Here is a 23,344-nt window from a genome sequence, read left to right as displayed (position 1 = left end):
TGCATTGATTACCGAGCATTGAATAAGATAACCATCAAAAATTGTTATCTCCTTCCTCACATAGATGATCTGTTGGATCAACTGAAAGAAGCTGTTTATTTTTCCAAGTTAGAATTGCATAGTGGATATCATTAGGTCAGAGTTGCAGAACAAGATTCATGGAAGACTGCTTTCAAAACAAAGCAGGGATTGTATGAGCGGTTGGTTATGCCTTTTGGCTTAACTAATGCTCTTGCTACTTTCATGAGAATAATGAATGATGTACTCAGACCTTTTCTTGATGATTTTATTATTGTGTATCTGGATGACATTCTGATATTTAGCAAAACATGGGAAGAATATTTAAAGCATGTTAAGCAGACACTAGATGTTTTCAAAAGAGAAAAAATTTATGTTAAACTCTCAAAATGTGAATTTGGCAAAACATCTTTGAATTATTTGGGACACATAGTAGGGGGTGGTGAATTGAAGATATATCCCTCTAAGGTGGTAGTCATTGCAAACTGGCCTAAACCCAAATGTGCTACAGATGTTAGGAGCTTCTTAGGAGCAGCACAATATTGGAGAAAGTTCATTTCTAACTTTTCTTTAATTGCATCTCCCTTACATGCTTTAACAGGATTGAACAAGGTGTTTCAGTGGGGAAGTAAACAGCAGAAAGCCTTTGACACCTTGAAAGAAAAGATTAGTACAACACCAGTACTAGCACTGCCTAATATTCAAAGACCATTTGAGATCCAAACGGATGCCAGTGACTATGCTATAGGAGCAATGTTGACATAGCATGGTAAACCCATATGTTATCATTCTGAGACATTTAATTCTACAGTAGTTAACTATCCTACATATGATAATGAATTGTATGCATTAGTACAGAGTGTGAAAAAGTGGAAACATTACTTAATGGGAAAAGAGACAGTAATACATACTGATCATCAACCACTTCAATATCTACACTCCCAAACTAAGTTGCAGCAGTCAAGACACTATAGATGGATGGGTTTTCTACAACAGTTTCATTTAGTCATCAGATATAAAAAGGGCATACACAATAAAGTTGCAGATATGTTATCTAGACCCATTATAAATGCATCTACTATACTTAAGCATAATTCTATGTTACATGAGAGCTACATTGAACAATATGCTCAAGATATAGATTTCAAAGATGTATATGCAACTTTAAGTCAAGGCAAACGAATAGAAGAATTGGACTATCATGTAAAGGACCGACTCCTATATCATTGTGGGAAGCTATGCATTCCACAAACTGAAAGAGTAAAGATAATTCGAGAAGCACACACTTCTCTAATATTAGGTCACTTTGGGGTAAGTAAAATAGTTGCACATCTGCAAAGATTTTGTTATTGTCCAAAAATGAACGAGACAGTTTCTAGATATGTAAGAGGGTGTACTATGTGTGCTAAAAGCAATCCCAGCAATAGAAAACTAGGCGTGTACACTCCATTACCAGTACCTTCTCATCCTTGGGAAAGTGTTTCCATGGATTTTGTTGGAGGACTGCCCAAATCTACAAAAGGTCATGATTATCTGTATGTTATTGTGGATAGGTTAAAAAAAATGTGTATTTTGAAACCTTGTAGTAAACAGATTACAGTTGAACAAACTACAAAATTGTTCTTTCAACATGTATGGGTTCATTTTGGATTATCCACTTCCATTATATCTAATCAAGACACCTAATTTGTGGGGAAGTTTTGGTTAAGTCTGTGGGAACTGATGGACACCAAACTGAAGAAAAGCACAACTTTCCATCCACAAACCGATGGCCAGACAGAAGTGGTAAACATGACAGTAATCCAGTTACTTAGAGGATATTGAAGTGAGCATCCTAAGCTTTGGGATGAACATTTTTGTTATGTGCAACATGCTTACAACCGAGAAAAACATTCTTCTATACAGAGATCTCCTTTTGAGACCTCTTTTGGTTTCACACCAAGGTCTCCTTTGGATTTTGTCTTTGGTATGGACATAACAGTTGATGGACATAATGATGTGGATAAGGCAACTAGGTTCATTGAACAAATCCAAGAGATCCACCAGGAAGTATAGGAACAACTGGAAAAGAGCCAAGCCAAATACAAGGCAAGGCATGACAAGCATCGGATGGAGCATAGTTTCCAAGTTGGTGATCAATTCTGGCTGTATATCAGCAAGGACAAAATGCAAGGTGAAGGTAAAAAGCTAAAACCTATCAAGTATGGAACTTTCAAGATACTTGAGAAAATTGGTGAGAATGCTTTTTGCCTTGATTTACCAGCTTACATGCACATCTACTCAGTCGTAAATGCAGATAGCTTGAGACTATTTGAACCTTCATTAATTGAGGATCCCGAAGAGCAGAGTCAATTGCCTTCTATTGATGACCTGTTACCTGAATATCTTAATGAATTGCAGGAAGGCATAGTTCTGGATAGGAAGGTGAGAACGACACACAGGGGAGATGTTGAGTACCTCAGAGTGGGGCTCAAGGGTTCAAAGTCAAGCAGTGCAAAATGGATAGAGATTGGACAAGTGAGACAATTGTACCCTCACTTAGTCGATGCTTGAAAACCAACTTTTGGTGGTCCAAAAGCTTTTTCAGTGGGAGGGTCGTGATCCGAATTGGATCCAAGAAAGATTATCAGAGTTCTATGACTGTATAAAATCATGACAAACTTCAAGAAACTTGTGAACCATGAGCCATCAGGAAGACCTCTGGACGGTGATAGTTTGTAGCCAGCAAGGAATGATGAGGACCTCGGTCAAAGCGCGCTGATCGAGGCCCATGGAGACCGCGCAGGATGCACACTAGCAGTTAGAAAGTTTGGATCAGAAAACAGAGGTCGTTTCTGACATCGCTGGGCATAACCCCTCGAGAAGGAAATAGCCCCGAGTGCTCGGTCACAAGGAAAGCCGAAAACCATGGGAAAATCATTGAAATGACAGGCAAGTCTCGTGCTCCAGAACCGGTGGAATATCAGAGATGTTTTGAGCGGTAAGCAAAATTGTTAGGAGACCCAGCGATGCCATACAATGAATGACACGTGTTGTTAAAATTGGCAACCAGGGAAAAAATTCATGTGGGTCATATTATTCATGACTAATAATATTTTTGTTAGATTCCTCTTGTCGAGAGGTGTAGGATTGATATAAAGACCATCTAATTCTGATAAGTATTCATGGAGATATGAATTTATTTTGATTATGGAATTATTATCAAGCCGACCTACAACTCATTTAGGCTCAGAAGCCCAACAGTCGCATCTATTCACCCACCAACGTTGTGTATAAATATAAGAGGAATTTTCCTCATTTAGACTCACTCATCTCATCACATCTCTCTCTCTCTCTACTGCGCAGATATGAGTCTCTTCTCTACTGCGCTGAAATGGGTCTCTCTCTCTCACACATGTGAAGCCAGAAGCTGTTGAATTTGAAGCTGCAACTGCAGAAGTAAATATTGACTTGCATGGCCTAGAAGATCTCCTCTTTGGAACTGAACTATAGGTTCATCTAAACCTCCTTTGAAAGCCGCAACTTTTGGTGGTGGAATGAAGTCAATCCGACGAACGGTTTGCAAGATATCGACTGCCCTAGTTTGAAGCCGGAAACTGTTGAAACTGAAGCTGCAATTGCAGAAGTAAATATTGACTTGCATGGCCTAGAAGATCTCCTCTTTGGAACTGCGCTATAGGTTCAATCTGAACCTCCTTTGAAATCCGCAACTTTTGGTGGTGGAATGAAGTCAATCCGATGAACGGTTTGCAAGATATCGACTGCCCTAGTTTGAAGCCGGAAACTGCTGAAACTGAAGCTGCAACTGCAGAAGTAAAGATTGACTTGCGTGGCCTTGAATATCTCCTCATCTGAACTGCGATGTAGGTTCATCTGAACCTCCTCTAGAAGCTGAAACTTTTGGTGGTGGAATGAAGTCAATCCGACGGTCGGTTTGTGAGATATCGTCTGCCCTAGTTTGATAATGAAGCCGCTAATGCTGATGCTGCTGATCTAGGGTTTGCTACTACTGATATGAATCAGATTTATTGTACTATTTCTCTCTGCTGAATTATTGAAGATAAAAGAAGATTTGATCAAAGGGTTTCCCCACACATTGTGGGGTTTGTCCCTGGCTAGCCGCCACATCTTGTGTCTCTTGTCTTGGCTTGTTTTCTGTCGATCGTTTAATGTTCTATCTGCACTTTACTTTATGTACATGTGATTGCTAATCGGTGGAATATAATAAGAAAAAGAAGTAAACTGTTATAAGCATAGAACATACCATAACTTAACATGGTATCAGAGCTGAGGTGAAGACAAAGGCCGAGCAAGAGCAAGAGCAATCATTGAAGAGAAGATTGCAAAGGCTATCCTAAAAGAACTATGGGGTCCTCAACACTCTTTCCTGCCGAAGACAAGCTCCGTGAGAAAGCTGACTATCACGGATGAAAGATGTCTATCGATCTAACCCTTGAAGATCAAGGAGTGCTGGACCATGTAAGAGGCAATATTGTTGAGCCTTCATCAAATGCATCTGCTGCTGCCTGGAACAAATGGAAAAATGGAGAAGTCAAAACAAAGAAGATCATCCGGGACTCTATCGACAAGTGCTTGGTGGCCTACATCTCTGATCTAGACACCTCCAAGGAAATCTACGACAGACTGGTGAGTTTATTTAAAGTTAATGATGCAAATCAAGTTTTGTTTCTTAGAAATAAGTTGAGGGAAATCAAGAAGGGTAAAGATGAAAGTATGCAAGCATACTTCTTAAGAATCACCGAGATCAAGAACGATCTCCTATCTATTGGGGAAACCATTATTGACAGAGAAATGGCACTCACAACTCTCGGAGGATTACCATCTGAATGGTATGTGTTCAGGACTACTCTTCTGAACAATAATGTAATTCCTAGTTTCAAGGAATTAATGGCTAGATGCATTCAAGAACAAACAAGGGTAGAAGAGCAGTAAATGCCCTTGCCTAAAGGTCCTCCTGCTGCTTTTTCTTCTCATGCTAAGAAAAGAAATAATTATGGGTCTAAATAAAAAAGAAAGGCTGGATTTAAGGGTGGAAGAAAAGGACGATGTTTCATTTGCAATAAAGCAGGTCACTATGCAAGGGAATGCCCTGATAGAAAGGACTCTCACCATGACGATGATCGAAATCCCACTGATGGAAATCAAAGGAATGAAAAATTCAACAGCAAAGGTAAGAGGAGAGCTGGGAATCAAGGAAGAGGACAAGCATTCAAGAAGGCTAGAAATTCCAGGATGTATTAAATGCACCTGACCTCAAAAAGAACCTAGTGTTCATCTTGGCAACGGAAGACAAAGGCTACAAGATAACCTTCAGCAATGGCAAGGTATGTATATGGAAAAATATTGTTAAAAATGCCTTTACTCTTGGGTTTAGTGTTGATTCATTATATCAGGTCGATGGAAGTCCGCTAGGTGTCATGTCTTGTAACACAACTCTTTAGTCCGAACTTTGGCATCGGAAGTTTTCCCACCTTCATTACAAAGCTCTACCCGATGTAAGACAGATGGTAACAGGGATGCCTGAATTCCAAGTAGAGAAAGAAGGTGTATGTCCGGGATGTGCCGAAGGAAAGCTCAAAAGGGGACCATTCCCTTCAAGTCAAAGCAAGACCTCCGATATATTACAACTAGTTCACTCAGACATATCAGGTATGATGCCTGTGAACTCCTTGGGAGGATACTCATATTATCTCACTTTTACAGATGACCATTCTCGAAAGACCTGGATATACTTCTTGAAAAAGAAGGATGAAGTGTTCCCTTGGTTCCGACACTTCAAATCCCTAATCGAGAATCAAACCAAGATCTTAAGAACTGACAATGGGACTGAATATGAATCTAATGAGTTCCATGATTTTTGTAAAGAGGCTGGCATCAAGAGGGAGACTACTACACCATATACTCCTGAACAAAATGATGTGGCAGAAAGGAAGAACCGCACAATTATGGAAGCTGTCCAGGCCATGATACATGATCAAAGTCTTCCTAAGTTTCTATCGGCTGAAGCTGCAAACACCGCCGTATATGTACAAAATTGATGCCCTCATCAAGCATTGGGTTCCTAAACTCCTAAAGAAATGTTCACCACCGGTCAAAGGGAAGTCGTGATTAGTCATGATGTCACCTTTGACAAAGATATGGCTCTCAGCAAGGTGGACAATCTTCTGACTTTGAGTAGCTCTTAAGAAGCTGACACCAGGGAATCGAAAGAAAAGGATGATGAATCAATGCCTGATGTAGAAAAACCCATGGATCCGATTGATCCTCATTCACATGAGCCTTCCTCTCCTAGGAAGAGGCCTTCATGGCTTAGGGGGCTACTTGATGATGCTGAAGGACATGCTGCACCCTGAGGAACCTTCCATCAAAGTAAGAAACTTAACAGGTATCAGGGATACCTGACCATCATAAGCACGATCATACAAAATGAGCCTTCGTCATTCTCAGATGCCGTCAAGCATCAAGTATGGAAGGATGTTATGACCGAAGAATATGAGTCTATCATAAAGAATGATGTTTGGGAAGTAGTTCCCAGACCCCCGGACAAGACTGTTGTTACTTCCAAATGGCTTTACAAGATAAAGCATGCAGCAGATGGAAGCACGGAAAAGTATAAGGCTCGTTTTGTTGCTCGAGGTTTCTCCCAAAAGGAAGGTATAGACTATGATGAGATATTTGCACCTGTTGCCAGATATACGACCATCCGCTCGATCATAGCCCTTGCCACTTCACAAGGATGGAACCTACATCAGATGGATATCAAGACTACGTTCTTGCATGGCTCGATCAAAGAAGAGGTCTACGTGGAGCAACCCGAAGGATTTGAGATTTATGATCGAAAATCTCATGTATGCAGGTTGAAAAAAGCTCTCTATGGGCTGAAGCAAGCACCCCGAGCATGGTATGAGAGGATTGATAGCTACTTGATGAAGCTGGGATTCACTAGGAGTGAAGCCGATCCTAACCTTTACTTTAAGGTTGAAGATGACAAGCCTCTCATACTGGTGTTGTATGTGGATGACCTCTTTCTAACAGGTGCAGACCCTCTCATTCACAAATGTAAGAGGGAGCTGGCCTCTGAATTTGAAATGAAAGACCTAGGACTGATGCACTACTTCCTAGGACTTGAAGTGTGGCAAAAGCCAGGAGAAATTTTCCTATCTCAAGGAAAATATGTGGTGAAGATATTGGAAAGATTCAGAATGGTGGACTGCAAGCCTGTAACTACTCCGATGGAGCTTGACTTCAAGAAGTTAAGCGATAGTGCTGCTGGACCTGTTTTACGAAATGATACCGAGTATCGGCAACTCATCGGAGCATTAATGTTCTTAGTGAACTCCCGTCCAGATATATGCTTTGCAATCAACACGTTGAGCCAGAATATGGTTGAACCCCACCACATACACTGGATTGGTGCCAAGAATCTGCTGAGATATCTTCGTGGCACTATCACTTATGGGTTAAGATACATTGCCAGAGATGTGAGACTATTTGGATATACTGATGTTGATTGGGCAGGCAGTGTGGTGGACCGTAAGAGCACTTCTGGATATTGTTTCACCTTGGGATCTGCTTCGATATCCTGGATGAGCAGGAAGCAGAAGTCGGTGGCTTTGAGCACCGCCGAAGCAGGATATATTGTTGTTAGCATAACCTCGTGTGAGGTAGTCTGGTTGTGAAAGCTCTTCAGTGAGCTGTTTGGATTTACATTGGATACCACTGTGATTCTCTGTAACAACCAGAGGTGGGATTCGATTATTGAGGAATCCTGTATTCATCAATTGCTCCAGCAGATAGACATCATCTGGGATATGGCAAGTCGATGAGCAAGGAAGCTCCATCACATTAAGATGATGTACAGGTTGATACACCTTGTCAAAGCCCCGAGGAAAGATCTAATCTGTGATTTTCCCAAACGACTTGGAGTCGGCAAGAAATCCTTGTACAAGGGTCCTGCATGTTGCATACATTGAGCTCTGGGAGCTCTAAGGGCTTGCGGTTCCTACTGGAGCAACATATGACCACAGGGTGACTCACCCTCCCCTGGTGGTGCACACTGGAACAAGATGATTCGCTCTCTTGTGGGACAAGATGATTCGCTCTCTTGTGGAACAGGATGATTCGCTCTCCTGTGTAGCAGGATGATTAGTTCTCCTGTGAGGCCTGGATTGATGTGTTCTCCATGGCAGCCTCGATTGATGTGTTCTCCTGTGAAGCCTGGATTGATGTGTTCTCCATGGCAATTGTAGCAGGATTGATGTGTTCTCCTGTGAGGCCTGGATTGATGTGTTCTCCATGGCAATTGTAGCAGGATTGATGTGTTCCCCTGTGAGGACAGGATTGATTAGTTCTCCTGTCAAGGCATCCTACCCATGCAGTCTGGGACTCATGGGAAGTACCTCTCATCTGATCAATGAGCAGGGAAATGAAGTTAGGGACCATAGTAGTACCGATGGACGCATCGTTGTAACTATCATACTCCCTACGCTAGGATGACCTCCATTGATCTGGGATCAATGATACTGGTCTGGGACCAGTGGTAGGAGTTGTACCATACTATGACGCTGACTTCGGGTCGGTTGAGACTGGTCTGGGATCAGTGGTACATACTCTGAGACTGACTTTGAGTCAGTGGAGGATGATATTGGTCTGGGACCATTGGAGTTGTACTCACTATGACACTGACTTTGGGTTGGTTGAGACTATTCTGGGACCAGTGGTACATACTCTGAGACTGACTTTGAGTCAGTATGATACATCCTCGATCATTTATTCTTCTTCATAATTCGGACAAAAGCAGAGTAGAACATAACAATGCAAGAGCAGAGCAGAACAGAACAAAACAGTATAGATCAGTGCAGGGCAGAACAAGACAAAGCAGAACAGGCAAAATAGAGCAGAGCAGGGCAAGGGTCAGGTTGTACAAGGCAGTGCATTTGATGGATGAATAGTAATGACCGATAGACAGATTGCAGATGAAGTTCTCCATGGTTGAGAGGGAGTGTTAAAATTGGAAACCAGGGCAAAACTTCATGTGGGTCATCTTATTCATGGCTAATAATATTTTTATTAGATTCCTCTCGTCGAGAGGTGTAGGATTGATATAAAGATCATCCAATTCTGATAAGTATTCATGGAGATATGAATTTATTTTGATTATGGAATTATTATCAAGCCGACCTACAACTCATGTAGGCTCAGAAGCCCAACAGTCACATCTATTCACCCACCAACGTTGTGTATAAATATAAGAAGACTTTTCCTCATTTAGACTCACTCATCTCATCACATCTCTCTCTCTCTACTGCGCAGATATGAGTCTCTTCTCTACTGCGCTGAAATGGGTCTCTCTCTCTCACACATGTGAAGCCGGAAGCTGTTGAATTTGAAGCTGCAACTGCAGAAGTAAAGATTGACTTGCGTGGCCTAGAAGATCTCCTCTTTGGAACTGTGCTATAGGTTCATCTGAACCTCCTTTGAAAGCCGCAACTTTTGGTGGTGGAATGAAGTCAATCCGACGAACGGTTTGCAAGATATCGACTGCCCTAGTTTGAAGCCGGAAACTGCTGAAACTGAAGCTGCAACTGCAGAAGTAAAGATTGACTTGCGTGGCCTAGAAGATCTCCTCTTTGGAACTATGTTGTAGGTTCATCTGAACCTCCTTTGAAAGCCGCAAATTTTGGTGGTGGAATGAAGTCAATCCGACGAACGGTTTGTAAGATATCGACTGCCCTAGTTTGAAGCCGGAAACTGCTGAAACTGAAGCTGCAACTGCAGAAGTAAAGATTGACTTGCGTGGCCTTGAATATCTCCTCATCTGAACTGCGCTGTAGGTTCATCTGAACCTCCTCTAGAAGCTGAAACTTTTGGTGGTGGAATGAAGTCAATCCGACGGTCGGTTTGTGAGATATCGTCTACCCTAGTTTGATAATGAAGCCGCTAATGTTGATGCTGCTGATCTAGGGTTTGCTACTACTGATATGAATCAGATTTATTGTACTATTTCTCTCTGCTGAATTATTGAAGATAAAAGAAGATTTGATCAAAGGGTTTCCCCACACATTGTGGGGTTTGTCCCTGGCTAGCCACCACATCTTGTGTCTCTTGTCTTGGCTTGTTTTCTGTCGATCGTTTAATGTTCTATCTGCACTTTACTTTATGTACATGTGATTGCTAATCGGTGGAATATAATAAGAAAAAGAAGTAAACTGTTATAAGCATAGAACATACCATAACTTAACACGTGTCCAGTGGATGGAGAAAACCGCCTCTCACACGGGCTACCGTTCGAGCGAGTCAACCACGTAATAAGAGCGAACATCATAGGATCTGGGGGCTCCAGATCTAACAGTGGAGATTGCACCCGATATATGACCGGATCTGGAGGGAGAATTAAGCTACGACATATAAAATATTGAAGTCCGATTTGACCGCTAAGTTGGTGGATGAATCATTACACAGAGTAATCGAAATACCGAACCGTTTGAGGAAAGAGCTGACGCAGTTCGTAAGAGGACAAATGGCCACTTCCCTGTAAGACATTACATAGTGGCGATGACGCAAAGGTAGGGAACTCCAAGCGAATAGCAGCAGGCAATCCGAAGAGACGGAAGAGGAAGCGAACAATCATGATACAGATTGGCTTTAAGCCATGAACAAACGGAGAACAAAAGGGGGTGAAGCGAAAAGCGAAGACGGTGGAAAAAGAGAAGACAGTTGAGAGAGAAATAGAAGCAGAGAATAGAGAGTTGAGCTGACCTGCAGAGTTAAGACAACATCAAGCAGGGTTTTGAGGAAAATAATTTCAACAACAGTCGAGCATGGCACCAATTGATCGAGCACCTGATTTCAAATTGTTGATGTGTAGACAAATATCATTCTCATTATTTTCTACGTAAAGAGAAAATCATGATAAATCGATTTCTATTTCAATTCAAGCACCCAACTGTCACTTAGTGAACTTGCCTTTCAATGTTTATTTCTTTGGTTTTTAAGAATTAGAGACAATATAAATATAGCCTCGATCGGAAAGACAAGGACGATAATTAAGAGCTTAATTTTGTAATTGTTGATATCAAGGCTCTATTTCTATAATTACAAGTACTTTGTTCCTCTTATGTTCTGATGCATTGGTGATTCGTTCATTTATCTGAGTTATTTGATCCTATTGGTGATTAGTTCTGAGTTATTTGATCCTACACTCAATAGGAGGGTCCCTTGAAGAGTCATAAGCTAGCATAGATATTTAAGTTTCATACTTTTCTTGGAAATTATTTCAATTTGGTTGCGGTTAGTTATATTTTTAATATAAACTTTTAGATTTACTCATTACTGCTTTGGTTTTGACAGGATTGAGCGCTCAAATAAAATTAAACATCACAAAAAATTTTCCTTCATTGATAGCTTGTTCAGATGCTTTCATAGCTTAGCATCGTATTTATTTTCATGGCTGAATTAACTCTCATTAAGACCACACACTAGTAATTTGTGGATATTAACCATTCATTGCTTTTCAAGTTGATTTCGTTTATTTCCATTGTTGGTAGATTAGTGAGTTGAATCGTTTCTTGCATATTCAATAACATATACTTTTAATTCTGCAAAACTAATTTAGATTTCTTTCAGTTATGTAAAATTAATCTAGATTTTCAATTTTGAAAAAGTAACTTAGACTTTCAATTCTACAAACTAGCATAAAATAGCATAGACATTTAATTATGCATGTTAGTATAATATTTCCATTTTGCTCAATTAGAATAAATTGTTAATTTCAGTTTGGTAAATTATCCATTTCAATTCCTAGAGTAAATGATTTCCTGTAGTTGGTTGACCTTACAAAAAGAACACGTTTGTTACTTGACAAGAGTTAGTATAGGGTAGTCAAAATTCACAATTACTTTTAAATTTAAAATCTTTAATAAACTTCCGAGCATATATAGTCCACATATAATTCACAAGTATACAAATACTGGTTTTGAAAATTTAATGACGGGATTTCTTATTTCCATGCAGAGCTTGATCAAGTCCATACCGATGACACTAATAATAAAACTAGACTGATCATGGGTGTGGAATATAATGGAATATTTAAAGGTTTTAAATATTCTAGAAGAAATGTTGACCAAGGCCAAGCAAGTTCAAGCTTTGGTACGACATCCAAAAGAAGGAAAAGTCTCAGGTAAAATATAAAAATAGGTCTAAGACAAAGCCACGAAACTCTAATGTTGATTTGGATATGGATATGTAATGTTTTGGCTAAAGTGAATGTACAAGTCCCTCTTTTGGAGATGGCAAAATTTCCCTGTCAAAGGAGGAAAATTAGGAAGGATTTCAACTTTTAAGAAGAGAATGAAGATCCATTAATCTTACAAAACATGTATATTGACAAGAAAAATGGAGGACATGAACCATTTTTGTTATCCTTAGTGATCAACAACCTCATTCAACATAATTGGATGCTTGATTCAGGTGCCTCTACAAATGTAATGCCTTTGAGAGTCATGCATCAGTTAGAGATGGATATCACTAGGAATTAAAAAAATGTATGTGGTTTTGATTCTAATTCCTTTCCTGGTTATGGCCTCATAAAAGATGTAAAAGTATCTTTGGCAGCAAATAAAGACATATATGTGCTTATAGATATTGTATTCATTGATGTGCATGATGCCTGTGGTATGTTGTTGTCAAGAAAGTGGTGTGCCTCAATAGGAGGGAAATTACAAATGGACCTATCATATGATACCATACCCACTTGTGATGGGAGATCATTTGTCTTGTATAAGGAACTATAGATGGCTGATCATGTAGAAGAAATTAAGTCATTTTCCCATTTCCTAAACCCATTGAGAAATCCATGAATACAAATAATCATAGTGGTATGAGTCAATATCATTCCAAAGGACCCTAGAACTTGAATAATCCTCTTTCTCAAGATATATATCACATCAAAAATTCCAACACAAGGCATACAATTACCAAGAAGCAGTGGGTTCATAGACCAAAAAGAGAATAGAAGTAGGTGATACATTTTGGTTGACAACGAACCCATTCCTGTTAGGATCCATGGCAAGGTAGGTATGGTATATTTATATATTGCTAAACTTGATTTTTAACTTTTACCTTCACTAGTGAAGGGGATTTCCCTTACATTTTTTTTATGTAAATTGGCTTAATTATGCACAATAGTTAGTTGTATTGCATATTGTATGAGAATTATAACATCCTACATTCTCATATAGTTGTGTTTCATTTAGAATGAATTTAGATATATCTTATTATATGTATGGATTTTTTATCATCATATAAAACATGGGCGATAAACTACACCCAATGCAATGCTCCCAAACAAGTTGACTTGGATGTGTAGGTTATAGGTCTGTGAGCCCATGGACTGATGGAGTTCTCATGAACTCCCCGTTCGAGCATATGGATCATGTGCTTTATGGAGAGCTCGTGTCCTTGAGTTGGAGACAAATGTTACCCACCAAAATGGATAACCTCATAGGAAAAAAAATTCTCCTACATTTGAGAGCCAACGACCCCTTATATCCAATATTTGGTGATGATATGCCATGTGCCTCTCACCATTTGGAATTTACAATTGGATAAAGGTCGGATGATATTTAAAATGTGATTTGATCATTTTGCAATCATATATTTGTTGTTTTTAGGAATTTAGTATAGATAAAGTGGTGATTATAAATATTGATGATAAAGGGACAATTATAGAGATTGATCGATATTGACTATTATTTTGTTCTCTCACCTTACCAAAGGGGTTAATATTTAGCCCTAATCCAGTGGGACCTCCCTTTAGGAACTAGGGTTATAGGAGGGGAAATACTTGGAAAACCATGATTGAGATAACGTGTTCATTATACCCCATACTATACTTGACTCTTTCCATGAAACATTACAATCCCCATATCTCACCTCCATACTTTAGTTCTAACTAGTCATTGGTTCATCATTATTTGGATTCCATATGTTCACATTCCTTGACTAGGGTCAGAGAACTATTTCCCTAGATGTTTATGCAACAAAAGGAACAAAAAAACATATCATGGCCACAATAAACTAAAAAGAAGAAAATCAAAATGCAAAAGATGGTTGGGACATAAGATTAGTGCATGAGAAAAATACTAGCATGAAAAAAAACATATTGCCCTAGATGTTTATGCAACAAAAGGAAAAAAAAACATATCATGGCCACAACAAACTAAAAAGAAGAAAATAAAAATGCAAAAGATGGTTGGGATATAATATTAGTGCATGGGAAAAATACTAGCATGAGCTCTAAACTCCTCATATGGCCATCACCCAGTTCTTGAGCACATGATACTCCATTACATGAAAAGGAACCTTGGCGTGTCCCAACCTTTATGAACAATGAAATGACTCACCTTAAGGGGTAATAAAATGTTATATCATAAAAATAAATCTCTAACCCTTGATCTATATATGAAAATATAAATAATAATCAAGAAGTAAAAGGAAGACAAGAGGGGTCGAAAAAGCAGGCCAAGCAGGTAACTCATGCCTCCATGATTTCTCCCTCCATTACATCGATTCAATCAGGATGCGTATATCCCTTCAGTTGGTTCCTTTGACCATGACACTCAACCATGAAACCTTTCCCTCTTCATTATCACATATTTACACTAAAACCTATTAATTGAGGGTTGACCTTGGAACTGCCACTTCTCCTTGAGGGTTGGAAGCACCTAATAGGGTTGACCATTATCCATCTCTATAGAGGTAGGGAACACCTTTATGAGACTTGGTCTAGTTAGTTATCAGAAGGTGATCCGTGTTTGAAGTAATAACATTCCATTAATAATTGAGCTTGGTCCACTTAGATGCATTATTGATCTTAGTCTCTAATGGATCGTTGCTTCCACTTAAGTTCTAGTTGTGTTTTTAGGTGGTCCACAATAATTCAGGCCTTTAGGAACCCACTCCATATGTACTCAAGCCTTTCAGAGAGATATATGGACTTAACACATGTAGCGTTGAGATATTGGAGCCTCCTAACAATATGAGCATATGTTACATGTCCCAAAATACCTTAAGGACATAGGTAATTATTTTACTTTGACCTAACATTAATGATTCTTTGTGATGACACCATTGGATCTAGTGTGCCGCCAAGTTGGCCTTGAGACAACCTGAAGAGAAGGATATGATTTAGATCCCAGATGAGGATGGTCTCCTATTGAGAGAATAGGGAGGGTTTGTTGCACTTGAAGAAGCCCAAACGCTAGAGAGGAGGCCTTATTTGGCAGTTGGAGACCCATGAAGACCCACGAGCATATGTTACATGTCCCGTAATACCTGAAGGACCTAGGTCATTGGTCTACTTTGACCTATAATTGAGGATTCTTCACGATGACACCATTGAATCCAATGTGACCCTAAGTTATCCTTGACACAATTTGATGGGAAGGACCTGATTTAAAGCCCAAATGAGGATGGTCTCACATTAAGAGAATAGGAAGGGTTTGTTGCACCTAAATAAGCCCTAGAAATAAAGAGAAGGAGGCCTTATTTGATAGTTGGAGACCCATGAAGACCACATGATGGTAGCCCAACTACACTTAGGACCCTAGAGGAAGATTTAAGGGTAATCCCTTAAATTTTTTATGATATGGGAATTTTATTACTCTTTAACACCAAAACATACCTTGGAATGACATTTGCAATCCTAAAGGGCATGGCATCAACATTATGAGAGGCTACGAGTCATATGTGTGGGAATTTATGGTCTAATTTTTCATTAAGCTAGTGGGTTGGTTTGTAACCCAAGTACATTTTATGTCAAAATTGTTATTAAGAGCTTCATAAGGCTAAAATTACTTTAGGTAGACCTCATGTAAATATAGAACACCTCCATTTCATTTTCATCATCACTTGCAAAATTCGACCCTCTTAGAGATTTTGACCTAGCTGAAATTTGTCTTGTATCTTGTGGAGATGTGACCTATTGTGGAGTTTTTACTTATGGAGCTATTCTCTTGTTTTTGAGATATCATTTTGGAACAATAAAGGATTTATTCATTCATATTTCTTGTAAGAATTCTTTCAATTTGAATATATTTATGGCTATTGCATGGAATGGATATTGTTATCATTCCCATGTGCTAATTATTGTTGGAATTTTTTTATGACATCTTGACAATGGTATTCTGTGCATTACCCTATTAAGAAATTTTGTGACAATTCAAATATTGATTCTTAATTTCAATCGCTCCTCATTGAGTTTGTTACCTCATAAAATGATAGTTAGGGTATGAAACTATGGTTCTCATATTCCCTTACTCCATCCTAGGGTTTAGTATTTTCTCCTAAGTAGATATCCCATAGACTCCATCACTCAGGGTTGAGAACTGGCCTTATTCACATTGTTGATCACACCATAAATTGTTTATAAATTACATTTTCATCCCTTCTTCTAAATTTTCGCTTCTTAAGGAAAGTTAGCCTAGGCTAAGGTTAGGGTTAGAGTTCAACTAGGGTTGACATGTTGCCTTGTGGAAGAGTTCATGACATGGTTTCTAAGTCCCTTCCTCGAAATCACCTCTTTCTTATGGCTAATTATTCCATTTTAGGGTTGATTTCATTTTCCTTGGAACAACTTTTGTAGAAATTCCCACCGTAGATCAAGACATTATGCAATATACTAAAACACAATACAAGATCTACTTCTACAACACTTTGCAAAGGCTTAATCGAATTAAGCAAGATCAAGAGAACACATATAACTGAGAATGAGAAATCAATCACACAAGACACAAAAGAAATAACCCGGGGAAAGCCTTAGCCTAAAACCCCAACTCTGTATTATCATACAAGTGGAAATCTTGTTCAAGTTACAAAAAGAATCAGCTCTCAAGCTATCCTGCTCTCTCTGCAATCAAACAATACTACTCATAGACATTCAAATGCTTCTCCAAACCTCCTCCTCTGCCCTCCAAGCCTCCTCTTTCCTTGCGCAGTTTTCCTTGGGGTCCAGTGCTGCCACCTATGTGAATTGGCCTCTTCACACACTCACTAACCTCTAATCTAACTGTGCAATCCTAAAGGAGATAAATCCTTCTGCATAGATGAGTTTCCTTTATAGGAAAAATTCATCCAACTAATAGTACATTGTCCCTCCTCTGATCTCAACTGGGTCTCTGTTTGAACTGACATGCATGAGTTATTTATGAGATAACACTCAGTTATATGAAGTGCAACAGTTACATGCATGCAAGCATTAACTAACTGGACTCACAATTAATTCAACAAACTATTTGAATTAATCTAACTGGACTTGACTCAGTTAATTGAGCCAACTAATTACAACTCATCCTTATCCTTTAATTGATGGATAAATTCCTCAATTAATGGAGAAACTATTGCATGTCCCCACATAGACTTCATGTTTGATTTTCCTTAACTAATTAACTCAAAATGAATTAATTAATTATTTTAAAAACAACTGCTAAGATCAAATTCGAATTTTACTTCACTATTTTAATATAGGGACTGACTAAAATAGGAATCTATCCCGAACTACTAAAAATAGCAATGTTATTTTTAGCACTTCCATTTTTCATTCCTTGTTGCTCAGTCCAACATTGGTACCTGAACTGCTATTTATAGTAGTGCTATTTTTAGCATTTATTGTTGCCATTTTCAACACTCCCTCTCAACAAGAAAGGCATTCAACTCGAACCCAATCCTGAACCTTTGGAATGTTCTGCATGCAACACTTCTCCCAAATGTTGTTGCTCCAACAACTCTAGAAACAAAAAAATCTCCCAACTGACCTTCCTGTTGGGTTAGAAACATCCTTTGATGTTGAAGCTCCCTCTGCCACTGACAAGTGTTCCCTCTCTGACCTCTAAGCTGCTGCAACACTCCATGCATCTTGCACCATTGCACACCTTTTTGTGCCATCCTACACTGGTGCAACACTCCTGTGCCTCTCGCATTGTTGCATCTTGCTAGCTCTGCACTGTCTTGGGAATCCTGCACTGTAACTCTCTCTGTCGCTCCATCCGCATCTATCTCTACCCACTCAGCCAGTCCTGCTACTCCTCGTGGAGGCTCCTATAGCAAGGTCTAATAAAAGAGTTTGGGTACCTCAAGGATCCTACCCCTATTCCAGCCTTCTTGGGACTATCACTCCACATCGCCCCACCTCCAACCTAGAGGTATGGCTGGATGTGATCCCTCTGCCCACCTGCCTCGAAATTTCCCCCTACTAGAGGTCTCTGCATGAGTAGATGTCTCTACTCAATCTCCTCACGTTGCTCCACAACCTCCTAAAGCTGCTTCACCAATCATGGCTCCTCCACAATCATCTGAGACTTCTCATGTGGTTGAATGTTGAGAGGTAATGTACTCTCCCTCTCAACCACCAAGTCTCCATCAGTTGCCTTACTCCTCAAGGATTTGCATGCATCTTGAACCTCAAGAGCATACAGGTTCTTAACTCGTGAATCGATCTGCTTCACCTTTTTAGTGGTGATGTGTCTAACCCTTACTGAAGACTACATCATAGCCTCTATCTTCCAGCATCACGATTGACACCAAGTTTTTATTCAATCCTTGGACATACTTGACATCGGTCAAGGTAATGTGAGCTCCATGCTCCCTCTGAAAAACAATTGTGCCTACACCCGAGACACCATACTTTTCATCATTACCCATCACGATTCGCATCTGGAGATCCTTCTCCTCCAAGATACTGAACAAACTCTTGTCGTCGGTCATGTGGAAAGAAGCTCCACTGTTAAGAAACCAACCATTTCCCACCATGGATGAAACCATGCATGCGAAAAGTGTGAAATCCAACTCAGACTGTGAGGCCAATGCCTCACCTTCTGATCCTTCCACGGATCCCTTCTTGGATTTCCTCAGTGGACAATTTGTAGCAAAATGGCCCACCTCATGACAACGAAAGCATCGCACTTTTGATTTGTCAAACTTCTTCCCACCATGGGAAGAACTCGAATTGGAATGAGAATCCTTCTACTTCCCTTTCTTTGCCTTACTCGCTAAGGCACAATTTTCTTCATCCTCCTTGGATGAAGAAGATCCATCTCTGGTGCTTCTTCTTATCTCCTCCTGCATCAGATCTGACCAAAGTCGTTCCTAATCTGGCAGTTTTTCTCTTCCATTAACCGAGTCTTGGTAGTTATGCGAGCTCTTAGGAAGATCGAGGAGTGCAATACCCACCATGTCATCATCAGCGGTCGTGATCCCTACACTTCGAAGCTCATCCCTGCAGGTGGTGAGCTTGTTCAGATATGTAAAGATCGTGTCACCCTTTTCACACTTGATCTTACGAAGCTTGTCTTTCAGCGCCAACTTCCTCTGATCGTTGTTGTTCTGATATAAATATTTCAATGTTTTCCACATTGAAAATGGTGTCTCCTTCCCATGGTGGCTCGAGAAAATGCGGTCTCAAATTACCTCCAGGAGGATTCTCCTTGCTTTAGCCACACATTTCTTCCATTCCGCTAGTTGAGTAGCATCAGTCGACTTGGGGACTTCTTGATCAATGAAGTCCTTTAGACCATTATCCTCTAATACTACCTCCATGCGATCCTTCCAGGCTATATAATTCGAGCTGCCATCAAGGGCATACTCGAGTCTTAAACCACTAAACGCCATTGGTGAAATTGAGATGTGATAAGAACTCGATTTCTATATTCAGGAACCACAAACTTCGAACTTCTCCTTCTTGTATACTGTTCTTCGCCTTGATCACCTTCACTCTGATACCATGTAGAAATTTTTCTACAAAACCTTGTTCTGATACCATGTAGAAATTCCCATTGTAGATCAACAGATTATGCAATATACTAAAACACAATACAAGATATACTTCTACAACACTTTGCGGAAGCTTAATCGAATTGAGCAAGATCAAGAGAACACATATAACTGAGAATGAGAAATCAATCACACATAACACAGAAGAAATAAACCAGGGAAAGCCTCAGCCTAAAACCCCAACTCTGTATTATCATACAAGTGGAAATCTTGTTCAAGTTACAAAAAGAATCAGCTCTCAAGCTATCCTGCTCTCTCTGCAATCAAACAACAATGCTCACAGACAGCCAAAGGCTTCCCAAACATTCTCCTCTGCCCTCCAAGCCTCCTATTTCCTTGTGCAGTTTTCCTTGGGGTCTAGTGTTGCCACCTATGTGAATTGGCCTCTTCACACACTCACTAACTTCTTATCTAACTGTGCAATCCTGAAGGAGATAAATTCTTCTGCATAGATGAGTTTCCTTTATAGGAAAAATCCATCCAATTGATAGTACATTGTTCCTCCTCTAATCTCAACTGAGTCTCTTTTTGAACTGACATGCATGAGTTATTTATGAGAGAATACTCAGTTATCTGAAGTGCAGAAGTTACATGCATGCAAGCATTAACTAACTGAACTCGCAATTAATTCAAAAAACTGTTTGAATTAATCTAACTGGACTTGACTCAGTTAACTGAGCCAACTAATTACAACTCATCCTTATCCTTTAACTGATGGATAAATTCCTCAATTAATGGAGAAACTGTTGCACGTCCCCACATAGACTTCATGTTTGATTTTCCTTAACTAATTAACTCAAGATGAATTAATTAATTATTTTACAAACAGTTGCTAAGATCAAATTCGAATTTTACTTCACAATTTTAGTATAGGGACTGACTAAAATAGGAATCTATCTCGAACTGCTAAATATAGCAATGCTATTTTTTGCACTTCTATTTTTCATTCCTTGTTGCTCAGTCCAGAACTGGTACCTGAACTGCTATTTATAGCAGTGTTATTTTTAGCACTTCTATTTTTAGCATTTCTTGTTGCCATTTTCAACAACTTTTACCCTCGATAAACCTTGGTATTTCCCTTCATATTGATGTGACAATCATTATTATCATTACAACACATTTCCAACAAGAAGCATTGAAGTATCTGAAATAATTCAACTTATTCAGTCTGATGAAAGCAACCATGAACCATACACATCTAAAGAATAGTATCAGAAACATTTACAATCCATATGTTGAAACATGTTGGCTTGTAAGGCTTCAATATTAAGTAAAATTCCATAGATACATAAATACAATGGAAAACACTAACTCCAATAGTGGAGCATTAGAGACACTTCTTTCTCCCCAAAAGTATTAACTATGTCTCTCTAATTCCTTGTGGGAGAAGCCAAGATTAAAATTACTCTACATGAGAAATGAGGATCTATTTATAACTTGAGGAGTGATTTTTCACATCCTCATGACTCTTGAATTTCTATCTTCTAGTGATCTTTGGACTTCTGCAACCTTTGGAGTTCCAAATGACCTTTGGAATTACATATGACTTTTGGTATTACATGTCTTTTGGATTTCCATGACTCTTGAGTTCATACATGACTCTTAAACTTCTACTTTTTTTCTTTTACAATAATACATATTGATTTCCACATCATCACATGATTAAACTAGACACGTCACTATCTTGGATGACTGGGACTGACAATGATTGATGACATGGGATTTCTTCAGTGGTGACATAGTTGCCACTATATATGCTCTTCGTTCATCTTCTGATCATAGTGCTTTCACCCTCCAAAGGGTCTTCATCCTTGGAGTCTTTAGGGTGCTTCAATCATCAAGTTTCATGTGTGTTCTTGGTTCTTTTCATGCTTCCTTTTGTTTATTCTCTTTGCCTGATCTTACTCATGTGTTCTTTCCATGAGATCCCTAGAATACATGTTTATGCAATCACTAATGATGAGCAACTATCAGTCGTAAAATATCCTACTCTACCATGTTTTATGCATATTTTCCTATTCATGCTATTTCGGTGCGCTCAAAATGGTCAAAGGAAATTAAGGATGCAAGGGCACACTTTGATAGGCTGAATGACTAAGGAGGGAAGGCTTTGAGGCTTTTCGTGTGCTCATGCACTCAAGAAAAAAAGGAAATTAGGGTAGGGCACATGTCTCAAGTCTGAAGGGTGAATGGGAAAGATTTGAGATTCCCAAGTGTGCTATGCACTCAAGGGAGAGATGGAGGGGATAGGCCGCAGTCCTGAAGGTTGAAGGTTGAGGCTTCATGCCTTCAAGGTGCACTCTTGCACTTAAGAGGCCTCAAGAAGTGTGCAAGGTACACTCTTGAAGGCTGAAGGCGGAGGCTTCATGCCTTTAGGGTGTGATGGTGTGCTCAAGATGTTTAGGAGGGTGCATGGTGCATTGGGGAAGGATGAAGGATTGAGCTTCGAGTCTTTAAGATGTGCCTGTGTGCTTAAGGAGGACATACTTCCCTGAGTCAAAGGAGTGCGCTCTAGGAAGAGTTAGTCATTTTCGAGGGCGCAGTTCAAGACAAGGAAGGGAATTCATGATTTTGGAGTGCACCTAGCTCTCGAGCAGGGAATAGGGCACACTTCTGAACAGCGAAGGGTGTCCCATCAATGCTTTAGAGTGCACTCCTACGCTCTTGGCCTTAATGGGCTCGTTTTGCAATTGGAAATTTTATAAGTATAGATGATTAGTCAAGCGGTTAGCAAGATGAGTTATAGACTTAAAACCATGGGAGACACATCCTAAATCATCAATAAAACTTAGAAAAACTTGATCATCAATGAATATATATCAAAATTCCACTTTATGCACATTCCCCAAGTATAACCAGTGAAGTGTGTGCGACTGCGACTCGAAAGTGTCGTTTACAAAAACAAAGGTTTTATGAACATGAAATGCATATAGATATGTTATAATCATTGCAATGACACTTGAGAGAATTCAATAATAATTAATATGTATAAAACAACAAAAAAATGACACTTTACGACTAAGGGGACACTTGGTACAACAATGAAGTAGGCTCCAAAATTTGAATGTACTGAAATTTTGGAGGGTGTTGTAGCAACGAAAACACTTGGAGATACACTCGGCGGAATTCAGATTCTCTATCTAGGAATGGCTTTCAGTTAAGGGTCAGACCTTCAGGAATTATTGATTTCCCCAAGTTCCCCCTTTTGACTCGGTTTTATATATAATATCTTCTCTTTTCTCTTATTGGTTGAACTCACACAAAGATACGTTGTATTGCAATCCATTCAATCTAGGAAAGGGTAATGTGCACGACCAGTTTTTAGGATATTTAGAGTATATATTTTTCATCTCTGGTGTTGTTCTGCTACCATCAAGCATGGATAGTACCTCGCTGGAGTCACTTTATGAGCATAAACATTGCTTCACTTCCAGCGATCTTGGAAAATAGCCCGGTGAAGTCACTTGCTTCACCTCCCTAC

The sequence above is a fragment of the Pinus tabuliformis genome, chromosome J (assembly GCF_031772625.1).
Source record: "Pinus tabuliformis cultivar Carrire ecotype Pingquan chromosome J, CPIR1, whole genome shotgun sequence".
Taxonomy (NCBI): domain Eukaryota; kingdom Viridiplantae; phylum Streptophyta; class Pinopsida; order Pinales; family Pinaceae; genus Pinus; species Pinus tabuliformis.
The sequence above is the reverse complement of the archived record's forward strand: the minus strand, read 5'-3'. Positions refer to the sequence as shown.